Here is an 18,587-nt window from a genome sequence, read left to right as displayed (position 1 = left end):
CAATTGGCTAGCGCGATCGACTGTTAACCGAAAGGTTGGAGGTTCGAGCCCACCCGGTGGTGGTGCGGCGCTTTTTTTTTGGGCTGATAGCTTTGAAGATATGTTCTGATGGTGGTGAGAGTGGAGCAGGACTGTCTCCGTGGCGCAATTGGCTAGCGCGATCGGCTGTTAACTGTAAGCTTGGAGTTTCGAGCCCACCAGGTAGTGGTGCGGCGCTTTTTTTCTTTGAGCTGATAGCTTTGAAGATATGTTCTGACGGTGGTGAGAGTAGAGCAGGACTGTCTCCGTGGCGCAATTCGCTAGCGCGATCGGCCGCTAACCGAAAAGTTGGAGTTTCGAGCCCACCCGGGGACAGTGTGTCGCTTTTTTTTCTTTGCGCTGATTGCTTTGAAGATATGTTCTAATGGTGGTGAGAGTGGAGCACGACTGTCTCTGTGGCGCAATTGGCTAGCGCGATCTGCTGTTGACTGATAGGTTGGAGGTTCGAGCCCACCTGGTGGTGGTGCGGCGCTTCTTTTTCTTTGGGCTGATAGCTCTGAAGAAATGTCCCGGTGGTGGTGAGAGTTGAGCACGACTGTCTCCGTGACGCAGTTGGCTAGCGCGATTTGCAGTTAACCGAAAAGTTGGAGGTTCGAGCCCACCCGGTGGTGATGCGGCGCTTTTTTTTCTTTGGGCTGATAGCTCTGAAGAAATGTTCTGACGGTGGTGAGGGTGGAGCACGACTGTCTCCGTGGCGCCATTGGCTAGCGCGATCGGCTTTAAACCGAAAGGTTGGAGGTTCGAGCCCACCCGGTGGTGGTTCGGCGCTTTTTTTCTTTGGGCTGTTAGCTTTGAAGATATGTTCTGATGGTGGTGAGAGTGGAGCAGGACTGTCTCGGTGGCGCAATTGGCTAGCGCGATCGGCTGTTAACCATAAGGTTGGAGTTTTGAGCCCTCCCGGGAATGGTCTGTTGCTTTTTTTTTGCTTTGATAGCTTTGAAGATATGTTCTGATGGTGGTGAAAGTGGAGCACGACTGTTTCCGTGGCGGAATTGGCTAGTGCGATCGGCTGTTAACCGAAAGGTTGGAGGTTCGAGCCCACCCGGTGGTGGTTTAGCGCTCTTTTTGTTTGGGCTGATAGCTCTGAAGAAATGTTTTGACGGTGGTGAGCGTGGAGCACGACTGTCTCCGTGGCGCCATTGGCTAGCGCGATCGGCTTTTAACCGAAAGGTTGGAGGTTCGAGCCCACCCGGTGGTGGTTCGGCGCTTTTTTTCTTTGGGCTGATAGCTCCGAAGAAATGTTCTTACGGTGGTGAGAGTGGAGCACGACTGTCTCCGTGGCGCGATTGGCTAGCGCTATCGGCTGGTAACCGAAAGGTTGGAGGTTCAAGCCCTCCCGGGAGTGGTGTGTTGCTTTTTTTTCTTTGGGCTGATAGCTTTAGAGATATGTTCTGATGGTGGCTGGAGTGGAGCAGGACTGTCTCCGTGGCGCAATGGGCTAGCGCGTTCGGCCGTTAACCGAAAGGTTGGAGGTTCGAGCACACCCGGTGGTGGTGCTGGCTTTTTTCTATAGGCTGATAACTTTGAAGATATGTTCTGATGGTGGTGAGAGTGGAGCAGGACTGTCTCCCTGGCGCAATTGGCTAGCGCGATCGGCTGTTAACCGAAAAATTGGAGGTTTGAGCCCACCCTTTGGTGGTGCAGCGCTTTTTTTCGGGCTGATAGCTTTGAAGATATGTTCTGATGGTGGTGAGAGTGGAGCACGACTGTCTCCGTAGGGCAATTGGCTAGCGCGATCGGTTGTTAACCGAAAGGTTGAAGTTTCGAGGCCACCCGGTGGTGCGGCGCTTTTTTTTTGTTGGTCTGATAGCTTTGAAGATATGTTCTGATGGTGGTGAGAGTGGAGCAGGACTGTCTCGGTGGCGCAATTGGCTAGCGCGATCGGCTGTTAATCATAAGGTTGGAGTTTTGAGCCCTCCCGGGAGTGGTCTGTTGCTTTTTTCTTTGCTTTGATAGCTTTGAAGATATGTTCTGATGGTGGTGAAAGTGGAGCACGACTGTTTCCGTGGCGGAATTGGGTAGTGCGATCGGCTGTTAACCGAAAGGTTGGAGGTTCGAGCCCACCCGGTGGTGGTTTGGCGCTCTTTTTGTTTGGGCTGATAGCTTTGAAGAAATGTTCTTATGGTGGTGAGTGTGGAGCAGGACTGTCTCCGTGGCGCAATTGGCTAGTGCGATCGGCTGTTAACCGAAAGGTTTGAGGTTCGAGCTCACCCGGTGGTGGTGCGGCGCTTTTTTTCTTTGGGCTGATAGCTTTGAAGATATGTTCTGATGGTGGTGAGGGTAGAGCAGGACTGTCTCCGTGGCGCAATGGGCTAGCGCGATCGGCTGTTAACCGAAAGCTTGGAGTTTCGAGCCCACTGGGGACGGTGTGTCGTTTTTTTGCGCTGAAAGCTTTGAAGATATGTCCTGATGGTGGTGAGAGTGGAGCACGACTGTCTCTGTGGCGCAATTGGCTAGCGCGATCTGCTGTTGACTGAAAGGTTGGAGGTTCGAGCCCACCTGGTGGTGGTGTGGCGCTTCTTTTTCTTTGGGCTGATAGCTCTGAAGAAATGTCCTGGCGGTGGTGAGAGTGGAGCACGACTGTCTGCGTGGCGCAGTTGGCTAACGCGATTTGCAGTTAACCGAAAAGTTGGAGGTTTGAGCCCACCCGGTGGTGGTGCGGCACTTTTTTTTCTTTGGGCTGATAGCTTTGAAGATATGTTCTGATGGTGGTGAGAGTATAGCAGGACTGCCTCCGTGGCGCAATTTGCTAGCGCGATCGGCTGTTAAGCGAAAGGTTGGAGGTTCGAGCCCTCCCGGGAGTGGTGTGTTGCTTTTTTTTCTTTGGGCTGATAGCTTTAAAGATATGTTCTGATGGTGGCTAGAGTGGAGCAGGACTGTCTCCGTGGCGCAATTGGCTAGCGCGTTCGGCCGTTACCCGAAAGGTTGGAGGTTCGAGCACACCCGGTGGTGGTGCTGGCTTTTTTCTATGGGCTGATAGCTTTGAAGATATGTTCTGATGGTGGTGAGAGTGAAGCAGGACTGTCTCCGTGGCGCAATTGGCTAGCGCGATCGACTGTTAACCGAAAGGTTGGAGGTTCGAGCCCTCCTGGGAGTGGTGTGTTGCTTTTTTCTTTGCGCTGATAACTTTAGAGACATGTTCTCACGGTGGTGAGAGTGGAGCACGACTGTCTCCGTGGCCCAATTGGCTAGCGCGATCCGCTGTTAACGTAAAGGTTGGAGGTTCGAGCCCACCAGGTGGTGGTGCGGCGCTTTTTTTTCTTTGGGCAGATAGCTCTGAAGAAATGTTCTGACGGTGGTGAGCGTGGAGCACGACTGTCTCCGTGGCACCATTGGCTAGCGCGATCGCCTGTTAACCGAAAGGTTGGAGGTTCGAGCCCACCCGGTGGTGGTTCGGCGCTTTTTTTTCTTTGGGCTGATAGCTCGGAAGAAATGTTTTGACGGTGGTGAGAGTGGAGCACGACTGTCTCCGTGGCGCAATTGGCTAGCGCTATCGGCTGTTAACCGAAAGGATGGAGGTTCGAGCCCTCCCGGGAGTGGTGTGTTGCTTTTTTTTCTTTGGGCTGATAGCTCTAAAGATATGTTCTGATGGTGGCTAGAGGGGAGCAGGACTGTCTCCGTGGCGCAATTGGCTAGCGCGTTCGGCCGTTAACCGAAAGGTTGGAGGTTCGAGCACACCCGGTGGTGGTGCTGGCTTTTTTCTATGGGCTGATAGCTTTGAAGATATGTTCTGATGGTGGTGAGAGTGAAGCAGGACTGTCTCCGTGGCGCAATTGGCTAGCGCGATCGACTGTTAACCGAAAGGTTGGAGGTTCGAGCCCACCCGGTGGTGGTGCGGCGCTTTTTTTCTTTGGGCTGATAGCTTTGAAGATAAGTTCTGATGGTGGTGAGAGTGGAGCAGGACTGTCTCCGTGGCGCAATTGGCTAGCGCGATCGGCTGTTAACTGTAAGCTTGGAGTTTCGAGCCCACCAGGTAGTGGTGCGGCGCTTTTTTTCTTTGAGCTGATAGCTTTGAAGATATGTTCTGACGGTGGTGAGAGTAGAGCAGGACTGTCTCCGTGGCGCAATTCGCTAGCGCGATCGGCCGCTAACCGAAAAGTTGGAGTTTCGAGCCCACCCGGGGACAGTGTGTCGCTTTTTTTTCTTTGCGCTGATTGCTTTGAAGATATGTTCTAATGGTGGTGAGAGTGGAGCACGACTGTCTCCGTGACGCAATTGGCTATCGCGATCAGCTGTTAACAGAAAGGATGGAGGTTCGAGCCCGGCCGGGGGTGTTGCGGCGCTTTTTTTTTTCTTTGGGCTGATAGCTTTGAAGATATGTTTTGATGTTGGTGAGAGTGGAGCACGACTGTCTCCATGGCGAAATTGGCGAGCGCGTTCGGCTGTTAACCGAAAGGTTGGAGTTTCGAGCCCACCCGGGGACGGTGTGTCGCTTTTTTTTCTTTGCGGTGATAGCTTTGAAGTTATGTTCTGATGGTGGTGAGAGTGGAGCACGACTGTGTCCGTGGCGCAATTGGCTAGCGCGATCTGCTGTTGACCGATTGGTTGGAGGTTCGAGCTCACCCGGTGGTTGTGTGGCGCTTCTTTTTCTTTGGGCTGATAGCTGTGAAGAAATGTTTTGACGGTGGTGAGAGCGGAGCACGACTGTCTCCGTGGCGCAGTTGGCTAGCGCGATTTGCAGTTAACCGAAAAGTTGGAGGTTCGAGCCCACCCGGTGGTTCGGCAGTTTTTTTTCTTTGCGCTGATAGCTTTGGAGATATGTTCTGATGGTGGTGAGAGTGGAGCACGACTGTCTCCGTGGCGCAATTGGCTAGCGCGATCGGCTCTTAACCGAAAGGTTGCAGGTTCGAGCCCACCCGGTGGTAGTGCGGCGCTTTTTTTTCTTTGGGCTGACAGCTTTGAAGATATGTTGTGATGGTGTTGAGAGTGGAACAGAACTGTCTCCGTTGCGCAATTGGCTAGCGTGATCGGCTGTTAACCGAAAGCTTGGAGTTTCGAGCCCACTGAAACGGTGTGTTGCTTTTTTTTCTTTTTGCTGATAGCTTTAAAGACATGTTCTGATGGTGGTGAGAGTTGAGCACGACTGTCTCTGTGGCGCAATTGGCTAGCGCGATCTGCTGTTGACTGATAGGTTGGAGGTTCGAGCCCACCTGGTGGTGGTGCGGCGCTTCTTTTTCTTTGGGCTGATAGCTCTGAAGAAATGTCCCGGTGGTGGTGAGAGTTGAGCACGACTGTCTCCGTGACGCAGTTGGCTAGCGCGATTTGCAGTTAACCGAAAAGTTGGAGGTTCGAGCCCACCCGGTGGTGGTGCGGCGCTTTTTTTTCTTTGGGCTGATAGCTCTGAAGAAATGTTCTGACGGTGGTGAGGGTGGAGCACGACTGTCTCCGTGGCGCCATTGGCTAGCGCGATCGGCTTTAAACCGAATGGTTGGAGGTTCGAGCCCACCCGGTGGTGGTTCGGCGCTTTTTTTCTTTGGGCTGTTAGCTTTGAAGATATGTTCTGATGGTGGTGAGAGTGGAGCAGGACTGTCTCGGTGGCGCAATTGGCTAGCGCGATCGGCTGTTAACCATAAGGTTGGAGTTTTGAGCCCTCCCGGGAGTGGTCTGTTGCTTTTTTTTTTGCTTTGATAGCTTTGAAGATATGTTCTGATGGTGGTGAAAGTGGAGCACGACTGTTTCCGTGGCGGAATTGGCTAGTGCGATCGGCTGTTAACCGAAAGGTTGGAGGTTCGAGCCCACCCGGTGGTGGTTTAGCGCTCTTTTTGTTTGGGCTGATAGCTTTGAAGAAATGTTCTTATGGTGGTGAGTGTGGAGCAGGAATGTCTCCGTGGCACAATTGGCTAGTGCGATCGGCTGTTAACCGAAAAGTTGGAGGTTCGAGCGCTCCCGGGAGTGGTGTGTTGCTTTTTTCTTTGCACTGATAGCTTTGAAGATATGTTCTGATGGTGGTGAGAGTGGAGCACGACTGTCTCCGCGGCGCAATTGGCTAGCGCGATCGGCTGTTAACCGAACTTTTGGAGTTTCGACCCCTCCCGGGAGTGGTGTGTTGCTTTTTTCTTTGCTTTGATAGCTTTGAAGATATGTTCTGATGGTGGTGAAAGTGGAGCACGACTGTTTCTGTGGCGGAATTGGCTAGTCCGATCGGCTGTTAACCGAAAGGTTGGAGGTTCGAGCCCACCCGGTGGTGGTTTGGCGCTTTTTTTTCTTTGGGCTGATAGCTTTGAAGATATGTTCTGATGGTGGTGAGAGTATAGCAGGACTGCCTCAATGGCGCAATTTGCTAGCGCGATCGGCTGTTAAGCGAAAGGTTGGAGGTTTGAGCCCTCCCGGGAGTGGTGTGTTGCTTTTTTCTTTGCGCTGATAGCTTTGAAGATATGTTCTAATGGTGGTGAGAGTGGAGCACGACTGTCTCCGTGGCCCAATTGGCTAGCGCGATCCGCTGTTAACGTAAAGGTTGGAGGTTCGAGCCCACCCGGTGAGGGTGCGGCGCTTTTTTTCCTTTGGGCTGATAGCTCTGAAGAAATGTTCTGACGGTGGTGAGCGTGGAGCACGACTGTCTCCGTGGCGCCATTGGCTAGCGCGATCGGCTTTTAACCGAAAGGTTGTAGGTTCGAGCCCACCCGGTGGTGGTTCGGCGCTTTTTTTCTTTGGGCTGATAGCTCCGAAGAAATGTTCTTACGGTGGTGAGAGTGGAGCACGACTGTCTCCGTGGCGCGATTGGCTAGCGCTATCGGCTGTTAACCGAAAGGTTGGAGGTTCGAGCCCTCCCGGGAGTGGTGTGTTGCTTTTTTTTCTTTGGGCTGATAGCTTTAGAGATATGTTCTGATGGTGGCTGGAGTGGAGCAGGACTGTCTCCGTGGCGCAATGGGCTAGCGCGATCGGCTGTTAACCGAAAAATTGGAGGTTTGAGCCCACCCTTTGGTGGTGCAGCGCTTTTTTTCGGGCTGATAGCTTTGAAGATATGTTCTGATGGTGGTGAGAGTGGAGCACGACTGTCTCCGTAGGGCAATTGGCTAGCGCGATCGGTTGTTAACCGAAAGGTTGAAGTTTCGAGGCCACCCGGTGGTGGTGCGGCGCTTTTTTTGTTGGTCTGATAGCTTTGAAGATATGTTCTGATGGTGGTGAGAGTGGAGCAGGACTGTCTCGGTGGCGCAATTGGCTAGCGCGATCGGCTGTTAACCATAAGGTTGGAGTTTTGAGCCCTCCCGGGAGTGGTCTGTTGCTTTTTTCTTTGCTTTGATAGCTTTGAAGATATGTTCTGATGGTGGTGAAAGTGGAGCACGACTGTTTCCGTGGCGGAATTGGCTAGTGCGATCGGCTGTTAACCGAAAGGTTGGAGGTTCGGGCCCACCCGGTGGTGGTTTGGCGCTCTTTTTGTTTGGGCTGATAGCTTTGAAGAAATGTTCTTATGGTGGTGAGTGTGGAGCAGGACTGTCTCCGTGGCGCAATTGGCTAGTGCGATCGGCTGTTAACCGAAAGGTTTGAAGTTCGAGCCCACCCGGTGGTGGTGCGGCGCTTTTTTTCTTTGGGCTGATAGCTTTGAAGATATGTTCTGATGGTGGTGAGAGTAGAGCAGGACTGTCTCCGTGGCGCAATGGGCTAGCGCGATCGGCTGTTAACCGAAAGCTTGGAGTTTCGAGCCCACTGGGGACGGTGTGTCGTTTTTTTGCGCTGAAAGCTTTGAAGATATGTCCTGATGGTGGTGAGAGTGGAGCACGACTGTCTCTGTGGCGCAATTGGCTAGCGCGATCTGCTGTTGACTGAAAGGTTGGAGGTTCGAGCCCACCTGGTGGTGGTGTGGCGCTTCTTTTTCTTTGGGCTGATAGCTCTGAAGAAATGTCCTGGCGGTGGTGAGAGTGGAGCACGACTGTCTGCGTGGCGCAGTTGGCTAACGCGATTTGCAGTTAACCGAAAAGTTGGAGGTTTGAGCCCACCCGGTGGTGGTGCGGCACTTTTTTTTCTTTGGGCTGATAGCTTTGAAGATATGTTCTGATGGTGGTGAGAGTATAGCAGGACTGCCTCCGTGGCGCAATTTGCTAGCGCGATCGGCTGTTAAGCGAAAGGTTGGAGGTTCGAGCCCTCCCGGGAGTGGTGTGTTGCTTTTTTTTCTTTGGGCTGATAGCTTTAAAGATATGTTCTGATGGTGGCTAGAGTGGAGCAGGACTGTCTCCGTGGCGCAATTGGCTAGCGCGTTCGGCCGTTAACCGAAAGGTTGGAGGTTCGAGCACACCCGGTGGTGGTGCTGGCTTTTTTCTATGGGCTGATAGCTTTGAAGATATGTTCTGATGGTGGTGAGAGTGAAGCAGGACTGTCTCCGTGGCGCAATTGGCTAGCGCGATCGACTGTTAACCGAAAGGTTGGAGGTTCGAGCCCTCCTGGGAGTGGTGTGTTGCTTTTTTATTTGCGCTGATAACTTTAGAGACATGTTCTCACGGTGGTGAGAGTGGAGCACGACTGTCTCCGTGGCCCAATTGGCTAGCGCGATCCGCTGTTAACGTAAAGGTTGGAGGTTCGAGCCCACCAGGTGGTGGTGCGGCGCTTTTTTTTCTTTGGGCAGATAGCTCTGAAGAAATGTTCTGACGGTGGTGAGCGTGGAGCACGACTGTCTCCGTGGCACCATTGGCTAGCGCGATCGCCTGTTAACCGAAAGGTTGGAGGTTCGAGCCCACCCGGTGGTGGTTCGGCGCTTTTTTTTCTTTGGGCTGATAGCTCCGAAGAAATGTTTTGACGGTGGTGAGAGTGGAGCACGACTGTCTCCGTGGCGCAAGTGGCTAGCGCTATCGGCTGTTAACCGAAAGGTTGGAGGTTCGAGCCCTCCCGGGAGTGGTGTGTTGCTTTTTTTTCTTTGGGCTGATAGCTTTAAAGATATGTTCTGATGGTGGCTAGAGTGGAGCAGGACTGTCTCCGTGGCGCAATTGGCTAGCGCGTTCGGCCGTTAACCGAAAGGTTGGAGGTTCGAGCACACCCGGTGGTGGTGCTGGCTTTTTTCTATGGGCTGATAGCTTTGAAGATATGTTCTGATGGTGGTGAGAGTGAAGCAGGACTGTCTCCGTGGCGCAATTGGCTAGCGCGATCGACTGTTAACCGAAAGGTTGGAGGTTCGAGCCCACCCGGTGGTGGTGCGGCGCTTTTTTTTCTTTGGGCTGATAGCTTTGAAGATATGTTCTGATGGTGGTGAGAGTGGAGCAGGACTGTCTCCGTGGCGCAATTGGCTAGCGCGATCGGCTGTTAACTGTAAGCTTGGAGTTTCGAGCCCACCAGGTAGTGGTGCGGCGCTTTTTTTCTTTGAGCTGATAGCTTTGAAGATATGTTCTGACGGTGGTGAGAGTGGAGCAGGACTGTCTCCGTGGCGCAATTCGCTAGCGCGATCGGCCGCTAACCGAAAAGTTGGAGTTTCGAGCCCACCCGGGGACAGTGTGTCGCTTTTTTTTCTTTGCGCTGATTGCTTTGAAGATATGTTCTAATGGTGGTGAGAGTGGAGCACGACTGTCTCCGTGACGCAATTGGCTATCGCGATAGGCTGTTAACAGAAAGGATGGAGGTTCGAGCCCGGCCGGGGGTGTTGCGGCGCTTTTTTTTTCTTTGGGCTGATAGCTTTGAAGATATGTTCTAATGGTGGTGAGAGTGGAGCACGACTGTCTCCGTGACGCAATTGGCTATCGCGATAGGCTGTTAACAGAAAGGATGGAGGTTCGAGCCCGGCCGGGGGTGTTGCGGCGCTTTTTTTTTTCTTTGGGCTGATAGCTTTGAAGATATGTTTTGATGTTGGTGAGAGTGGAGCACGACTGTCTCCATGGCGAAATTGGCGAGCGCGTTCGGCTGTTAACCGAAAGGTTGGAGTTTCGAGCCCACCCGGGGACGGTGTGTCGCTTTTTTTTTCTTTGCGGTGATAGCTTTGAAGATATGTTCTCATGGTGGTGAAAGTGGAGCACGGCTGTCTCCGTGGCGCAATTGGCTAGCGCGATCGGCTGTTAGCCAAAAGGTTGGAGGTTCGAGCCCACCCGGGGGTGGTGCGGCGCTTTTTTTCTTTGGGCTGATAGCTTTGAAGATATGTTCTGACGGTGGTGAGAGTGTAGCAGGACTGTCTCCGTGCCGCAATTGACTTGCGCGATCGGCTGGTAACCGAGAGGTTGGAGGTTTGAGCCCACCCGGGGACGGTGTGTCGCTTTTTTTTTCGCTGATAACTTTGAAGATATGTTCTGATGGTGGTGAGAGTGGAGCACGACTGTGTCCGTGGCGCAATTGGGTAGCGCGATCTGCTGTTGACCGATTGGTTGGAGGTTCGAGCTCACCCGGTGGTTGTGTGGCGCTTCTTTTTCTTTGGGCTGATAGCTGTGAAGAAATGTTTTGACGGTGGTGAGAGCGGAGCACGACTGTCTCCGTGGCGCAGTTGGCTAGCGCGATTTGCAGTTAACCGAAAAGTTGGAGGTTCGAGCCCACCCGGTGGTTCGGCAGTTTTTTTTCTTTGCGCTAATAGCTTTGGAGATATGTTCTGATGGTGGTGAGAGTGGAGCACGACTGTCTCCGTGGCGCAATTGGCTAGCGCGATCGGCTGTTAACCGAAAGGTTGCAGGTTCGAGCCCACCCGGTGGTAGTGCGGCGCTTTTTTTTCTTTGGGCTGATAGCTTTGAAGATATGTTGTGATGGTGTTGAGAGTGGAGCAGGATTGTCTCCGTTGCGCAATTGGCTAGCGTGATTGGCTGTTAACCGAAAGCTTGGAGTTTCGAGCCCACTGGGGACGGTGTGTCGCTTTTTTTTCTTTTCGCTGATAGCTTTAAAGATATGTTCTGATGGTGGTGAGAGTTGAGCACGACTGTCTCTGTGGCGCAATTGGCTAGCGCGATCTGCTGTTGACTGATAGGTTGGAGGTTCGAGCCCACCTGGTGGTGGTGCGGCGCTTCTTTTTCTTTGGGCTGATAGCTCTGAAGAAATGTCCCGGTGGTGGTGAGAGTTGAGCACGACTGTCTCCGTGACGCAGTTGGCTAGCGCGATTTGCAGTTAACCGAAAAGTTGGAGGTTCGAGCCCACCCGGTGGTGGTGCGGCGCTTTTTTTTCTTTGGGCTGATAGCTCTGAAGAAATGTTCTGACGGTGGTGAGGGTGAAGCACGACTGTCTCCGTGGCGCCATTGGCTAGCGCGATCGGCTGTTAACCGAAAGCTTGGAGTTTCGAGCCCACTGAAACGGTGTGTCGCTTTTTTTTCTTTTCGCTGATAGCTTTAAAGATATGTTCTGATGGTGGTGAGAGTTGAGCACGACTGTCTCTGTGGCGCAATTGGCTAGCGCGATCTGCTGTTGACTGATAGGTTGGAGGTTCGAGCCCACCTGGTGGTGGTGCGGCGCTTCTTTTTCTTTGGGCTGATAGCTCTGAAGAAATGTCCCGGTGGTGGTGAGAGTTGAGCACGACTGTCTCCGTGACGCAGTTGGCTAGCGCGATTTGCAGTTAACCGAAAAGTTGGAGGTTCGAGCCCACCCGGCGGTGGTGCGGCGCTTTTTTTTCTTTGGGCTGATAGCTCTGAAGAAATGTTCTGACGGTGGTGAGGGTGGAGCACGACTGTCTCCGTGGCGCCATTGGCTAGCGCGATCGGCTTTAAACCGAAAAGTTGGAGGTTCGAGCCCACCCGGTGGTGGTTCGGCGCTTTTTTTCTTTGGGCTGTTAGCTTTGAAGGTATGTTCTGATGGTGGTGAGAGTGGAGCAGGACTGTCTCGGTGGCGCAATTGGCTAGCGCGATCGGCTGTTAACCATAAGGTTGGAGTTTTGAGCCCTCCCGGGAGTGGTCTGTTGCTTTTTTTTTGCTTTGATAGCTTTGAAGATATGTTCTGATGGTGGTGAAAGTGGAGCACGACTGTTTCCGTGGCGGAATTGGCTAGTGCGATCGGCTGTTAACCGAATGGTTGGAGGTTCGAGCCCACCCGGTGGTGGTTTGGCGCTTTTTTTTCTTTGGGCTGATAGCTTTGAAGATATGTTCTGATGGTGGTGAGAGTATAGCAGGACTGCCTCCATGGCGCAATTTGCTAGCGCGATCGGCTGTTAAGCGAAAGGTTGGAGGTTTGAGCCCTCCCGGGAGTGGTGTGTTGCTTTTTTCTTTGCGCTGATAGCTTTGAAGATATGTTCTAATGGTGGTGAGAGTGGAGCACGACTGTCTCCGTGGCCCAATTGGCTAGCGCGATCCGCTGTTAACGTAAAGGTTGGAGGTTCGAGCCCACCCGGTGAGGGTGCGGCGCTTTTTTTTCTTTGGGCTGATAGCTCTGAAGAAATGTTCTGACGGTGGTGAGCGTGGAGCACGACTGTCTCCGTGGCGCCATTGGCTAGCGCGATCGGCTTTTAACCGAAAGGTTGGAGGTTCGAGCCCACCCGGTGGTGGTTCGGCGCTTTTTTTCTTTGGGCTGATAGCTCCGAAGAAATGTTCTTACGGTGGTGAGAGTGGAGCACGACTGTCTCCGTGGCGCGATTGGCTAGCGCTATCGGCTGTTAACCGAAAGGTTGGAGGTTCGAGCCCTCCCGGGAGTGGTGTGTTGCTTTTTTTTCTTTGGGCTGATAGCTTTAGAGATATGTTCTGATGGTGGCTGGAGTGGAGCAGGACTGTCTCCGTGGCGCAATGGGCTAGCGCGTTCGGCCGTTAACCGAAAGGTTGGAGGTTCGAGCACACCCGGTGGTGGTGCTGGCTTTTTTCTATAGGCTGATAACTTTGAAGATATGTTCTGATGGTGGTGAGAGTGGAGCAGGACTGTCTCCGTGGCGCAATTGGCTAGCGCGATCGGCTGTTAACCGAAAAATTGGAGGTTTGAGCCCACCCTTTGGTGGTGCAGCGCTTTTTTTCGGGCTGATAGCTTTGAAGATATGTTCTGATGGTGGTGAGAGTGGAGCACGACTGTCTCCGTAGGGCAATTGGCTAGCGCGATCGCTGGTTAACCGAAAGGTTGAAGTTTTGAGGCCACCCGGTGGTGGTGCGGCGCTTTTTTTTGTTGGTCTGATAGCTTTGAAGATATGTTCTGATGGTGGTGAGAGTGGAGCAGGACTGTCTCGGTGGCGCAATTGGCTAGCGCGATCGGCTGTTAACCATAAGGTTGGAGTTTTGAGCCCTCCCGGGAGTGGTCTGTTGCTTTTTTCTTTGCTTTGATAGCTTTGAAGATATGTTCTGATGGTGGTGAAAGTGGAGCACGACTGTTTCCGTGGCGGAATTGGCTAGTGCGATTGGCTGTTAACCGAAAGGTTGGAGGTTCGGGCCCACCCGGTGGTGGTTTGGCGCTCTTTTTGTTTGGGCTGATAGCTTTGAAGAAATGTTCTTATGGTGGTGAGTGTGGAGCAGGACTGTCTCCGTGGCGCAATTGGCTAGTGCGATCGGCTGTTAACCGAAAGGTTTGAGGTTCGACCCCACCCGGTGGTGGTGCGGCGCTTTTTTTCTTTGGGCTGATAGCTTTGAAGATATGTTCTGATGGTGGTGAGAGTAGAGCAGGACTGTCTCCGTGGCGCAATGGGCTAGCGCGATCGGCTGTTAACCGAAAGCTTGGAGTTTCGAGCCCACTGGGGACGGTGTGTCGTTTTTTTTTTGCGCTGAAAGCTTTGAAGATATGTCCTGATGGTGGTGAGAGTGGAGCACGACTGTCTCTGTGGCGCAATTGGCTAGCGCGATCTGCTGTTGACTGAAAGGTTGGAGGTTCGAGCCCACCTGGTGGTGGTGTGGCGCTTCTTTTTCTTTGGGCTGATAGCTCTGAAGAAATGTCCTGGCGGTGGTGAGAGTGGAGCACGACTGTCTGCGTGGCGCAGTTGGCTAACGCGATTTGCAGTTAACCGAAAAGTTGGAGGTTTGAGCCCACCCGGTGGTGGTGCGGCACTTTTTTTTCTTTGGGCTGATAGCTTTGAAGATATGTTCTGATGGTGGTGAGAGTATAGTAGGACTGCCTCCGTGGCGCAATTTGCTAGCGCGATCGGCTGTTAAGCGAAAGGTTGGAGGTTCGAGCCCTCCCGGGAGTGGTGTGTTGCTTTTTTTTCTTTGGGCTGATAGCTTTAAAGATATGTTCTGATGGTGGCTAGAGTGGAGCAGGACTGTCTCCGTGGCGCAATTGGCTAGCGCGTTCGGCCGTTAACCGAAAGGTTGGAGGTTCGAGCACACCCGGTGGTGGTGCTGGCTTTTTTCTATGGGCTGATAGCTTTGAAGATATGTTCTGATGGTGGTGAGAGTGAAGCAGGACTGTCTCCGTGGCGCAATTGGCTAGCGCGATCGACTGTTAACCGAAAGGTTGGAGGTTCGAGCCCTCCTGGGAGTGGTGTGTTGCTTTTTTCTTTGCGCTGATAACTTTAGAGACATGTTCTCACGGTGGTGAGAGTGGAGCACGACTGTCTCCGTGGCCCAATTGGCTAGCGCGATCCGCTGTTAACGTAAAGGTTGGAGGTTCGAGCCCACCAGGTGGTGGTGCGGCGCTTTTTTTTCTTTGGGCAGATAGCTCTGAAGAAATGTTCTGACGGTGGTGAGCGTGGAGCACGACTGTCTCCGTGGCACCATTGGCTAGCGCGATCGCCTGTTAACCGAAAGGTTGGAGGTTCGAGCCCACCCGGTGGTGGTTCGGCGCTTTTTTTTCTTTGGGCTGATAGCTCCGAAGAAATGTTTTGACGGTGGTGAGAGTGGAGCACGACTGTCTCCGTGGCGCAAGTGGCTAGCGCTATCGGCTGTTAACCGAAAGGTTGGAGGTTCGAGCCCTCCTGGGAGTGGTGTGTTGCTTTTTTTTCTTTGGGCTGATAGCTTTAAAGATATGTTCTGATGGTGGCTAGAGTGGAGCAGGACTGTCTCCGTGGCGCAATTGGCTAGCGCGTTCGGCCGTTAACCGAAAGGTTGGAGGTTCGAGCACACCCGGTGGTGGTGCTGGCTTTTTTCTATGGGCTGATAGCTTTGAAGATATGTTCTGATGGTGGTGAGAGTGAAGCAGGACTGTCTCCGTGGCGCAATTGGCTAGCGCGATCGACTGTTAACCGAAAGGTTGGAGGTTCGAGCCCACCCGGTGGTGGTGCGGCGCTTTTTTTCTTTGGGCTGATAGCTTTGAAGATATGTTCTGATGGTGGTGAGAGTGGAGCAGGACTGTCTCCGTGGCGCAATTGGCTAGCGCGATCGGCTGTTAACTGTAAGCTTGGAGTTTCGAGCCCACCAGGTAGTGGTGCGGCGCTTTTTTTCTTTGAGCTGATAGCTTTGAAGATATGTTCTGACGGTGGTGAGAGTGGAGCACGACTGTCTCCGTGACGCAATTGGCTATCGCGATCGGCTGTTAACAGAAAGGTTGGAGGTTCGAGCCCGGCCGGGGGTGTTGCGGCGCTTTTTTTTTCTTTGGGCTGATAGCTTTGAAGATATGTTTTGATGTTGGTGAGAGTGGAGCACGACTGTCTCCATGGCGAAATTGGCGAGCGCGTTCGGCTGTTAACCGAAAGGTTGGAGTTTCGAGCCCACCCGGGGACGGTGTGTCGCTTTTTTTTTTGCGGTGATAGCTTTGAAGATATGTTCTGATGGTGGTGAAAGTGGAGCACGGCTGTCTCCGTGGCGCAATTGGCTAGCGCGATCGGCTGTTAGCCGAAAGGTTGGAGGTTTGAGCCCACCCGGGGGTGGTGCGGCGCTTTTTTTCTTTGGGCTGATAGCTTTGAAGATATGTTCTGACGGTGGTGAGAGTGTAGCAGGACTGTCTCCGTGCCGCAATTGACTTGCGCGATCGGCTGGTAACCGAGAGGTTGGAGGTTTGAGCCCACCCGGGGACGGTGTGTCGCTTTTTTTTTTCGCTGATAACTTTGAAGATATGTTCTGATGGTGGTGAGAGTGGAGCACGACTGTGTCCGTGGCGCAATTGGCTAGCGCGATCTGCTGTTGACCGATTGGTTGGAGGTTCGAGCTCACCCGGTGGTTGTGTGGCGCTTCTTTTTCTTTGGGCTGATAGCTGTGAAGAAATGTTTTGACGGTGGTGAGAGCGGAGCACGACTGTCTCCGTGGCGCAGTTGGCTAGCGCGATTTGCAGTTAACCGAAAAGTTGGAGGTTCGAGCCCACCCGGTGGTTCGGCAGTTTTTTTTCTTTGCGCTGATAGCTTTGGAGATATGTTCTGATGGTGGTGAGAGTGGAGCACGACAGTCTCCGTGGCGCAATTGGCTAGCGCGATCGGCTGTTAACCGAAAGGTTGCAGGTTCGAGCCCACCCGGTGGTAGTGCGGCGCTTTTTTTTCTTTGGGCTGATAGCTTTGAAGATAGGTTGTGATGGTGTTGAGAGTGGAGCAGGATTGTCTCCGTTGCGCAATTGGCTAGCGTGATCGGCTGTTAACCGAAAGCTTGGAGTTTCGAGCCCACTGGGGACGGTGTGTCGCTTTTTTTCTTTTCGCTGATAGCTTTAAAGATATGTTCTGATGGTGGTGACAGTTGAGCACGACTGTCTCTGTGGCGCAATTGGCTAGCGCGATCTGCTGTTGACTGATAGGTTGGAGGTTCGAGCCCACCTGGTGGTGGTGCGGCGCTTCTTTTTCTTTGGGCTGATAGCTCTGAAGAAATGTCCCGGTGGTGGTGAGAGTTGAGCACGACTGTCTCCGTGACGCAGTTGGCTAGCGCGATTTGCAGTTAACCGAGAAGTTGGAGGTTCGAGCCCACCCGGTGGTGGTGCGGCGCTTTTTTTTCTTTGGGCTGATAGCTCTGAAGAAATGTTCTGACGGTGGTGAGGGTGGAGCACGACTGTCTCCGTGGCGCCATTGGCTAGCGCGATCGGCTTTAAACCGAAAGGTTGGAGGTTCGAGCCCACCCGGTGGTGGTTCGGCGCTTTTTTTCTTTGGGCTGTTAGCTTTGAAGATATGTTCTGATGGTGGTGAGAGTGGAGCAGGACTGTCTCGGTGGCGCAATTGGCTAGCGCGATCGGCTGTTAACCATAAGGTTGGAGTTTTGAGCCCTCCCGGGAGTGGTCTGTTGCTTTTTTTTTGCTTTGATAGCTTTGAAGATATGTTCTGATGGTGGTGAAAGTGGAGCACGACTGTTTCCGTGGCGGAATTGGCTAGTGCGATCGGCTGTTAACCGAAAGGTTGGAGGTTCGAGCCCACCCGGTGGTGGTTTAGCGCTCTTTTTGTTTGGGCTGATAGCTTTGAAGAAATGTTCTTATGGTGGTGAGTGTGGAGCAGGAATGTCTCCGTGGCGCAATTGGCTAGTGCGATCGGCTGTTAACCGAAAAGTTGGAGGTTCGAGCGCTACCGGGAGTGGTGTGTTGCTTTTTTCTTTGCACTGATAGCTTTGAAGATATGTTCTGATGGTGGTGAGAGTGGAGCACGACTGTCTCCGCGGCGCAATTGGCTAGCGCGATCGGCTGTTAACCGAAAGGTTGGAGGTTCGAGCCCACCCGGTGGTGGTTTGGCGCTTTTTTTTCTTTGGGCTGATAGCTTTGAAGATATGTTCTGATGGTGGTGAGAGTATAGCAGGACTGCCTCCATGGCGCAATTTGCTAGCGCGATCGGCTGTTAAGCGAAAGGTTGGAGGTTTGAGCCCTCCCGGGAGTGGTGTGTTGCTTTTTTCTTTGCGCTGATAGCTTTGAAGATATGTTCTAATGGTGGTGAGAGTGGAGCACGACTGTCTCCGTGGCCCAATTGGCTAGCGCGATCCGCTGTTAACGTAAAGGTTGGAGGTTCGAGCCCACCCGGTGAGGGTGCGGCGCTTTTTTTTCTTTGGGCTGATAGCTCTGAAGAAATGTTCTGACGGTGGTGAGCGTGGAGGACGACTGTCTCCGTGGCGCCATTGGCTAGCGCGATCGGCTTTTAACCGAAAGGTTGGAGGTTCGAGCCCACCCGGTGGTGGTTCGGCGTTTTTTTCTTTGGGCTGATAGCTCCGAAGAAATGTTCTTACGGTGGTGAGAGTGGAATACGACTGTCTCCGTAGGGCAATTGGCTAGCGCGATCGGCTGTTAACCGAAAGGATGGAGGTTCGAGCCCACCCGGGGGTGGTGCGCCGCTTTTTTTTCTTTGGGCTGATAGCGTTGGAGATATGTTCTGTTGTTAGTGAGAGTGGAGCACGGCTGTCTCCATGGCGCAATTGGCGAGCGCAATCGGCTGTTAGACGAAAGGTTTGAGGTTCGAGCCCACCCGGAGTGGTGCGGCGCTTTTTTTCTTTGGACTGATAGCTTTGAAGATATGTTCTAATGGTGGTGAGAGTATAGCAGGACTGTCTCCGTGGCGCAATTGGCTAGCGCGATCGGCTGTTAACCGAGAGGTTGGAGGTTTGAGCCCACCCGGGGACGGTGTGTCGCTTTTTTTTTTCTTTTCGCTGATAGCTTTGAAGATATGTTCTGATGGTGGAGAGAGGGGAGCACGACTGTCTCTGTGGCGCAATTGGCTAGCGCGATCTGCTGTTGACTGAAAGGTTGGAGGTTCGAGCCCACCTGGTGGTGGTGCGGCGCTTCTTTTTCTTTGGGCTGATAGCTCTGAAGATATGTTCTGATGGTGGTGAGAGTATAGCAGGACTGTCTCCGTGACGCAATTGGCTAGCGCAATCGGCTGTTAACCGAGAGGTTGGAGGTTTGAGCCCACCCGGGGACGGTGTGTCGCTTTTTTTTTC

The 18,587-nt window shown here is 52.9% G+C and overlaps 1 non-coding gene across 1 annotated transcript; it reads left to right on the top strand.

Annotated features, from left to right (window-relative positions):
• The first annotated feature begins 18,196 nt into the window (after positions 1–18,196).
• On the top strand, positions 18,197–18,270 carry TRNAN-GUU (transfer RNA asparagine (anticodon GUU)). The gene has a single exon. It is a non-coding gene; the product is annotated as a tRNA-Asn (tRNA).
• The last annotated feature ends 317 nt before the right edge of the window (positions 18,271–18,587 follow it).

Source organism: Rhipicephalus microplus, unplaced genomic scaffold (assembly GCF_043290135.1).
Source record: "Rhipicephalus microplus isolate Deutch F79 unplaced genomic scaffold, USDA_Rmic scaffold_26, whole genome shotgun sequence".
NCBI classification, from domain to species: Eukaryota; Metazoa; Arthropoda; class Arachnida; order Ixodida; family Ixodidae; genus Rhipicephalus; species Rhipicephalus microplus.
This window is presented reverse-complemented; position numbering and strand designations above follow the sequence as displayed.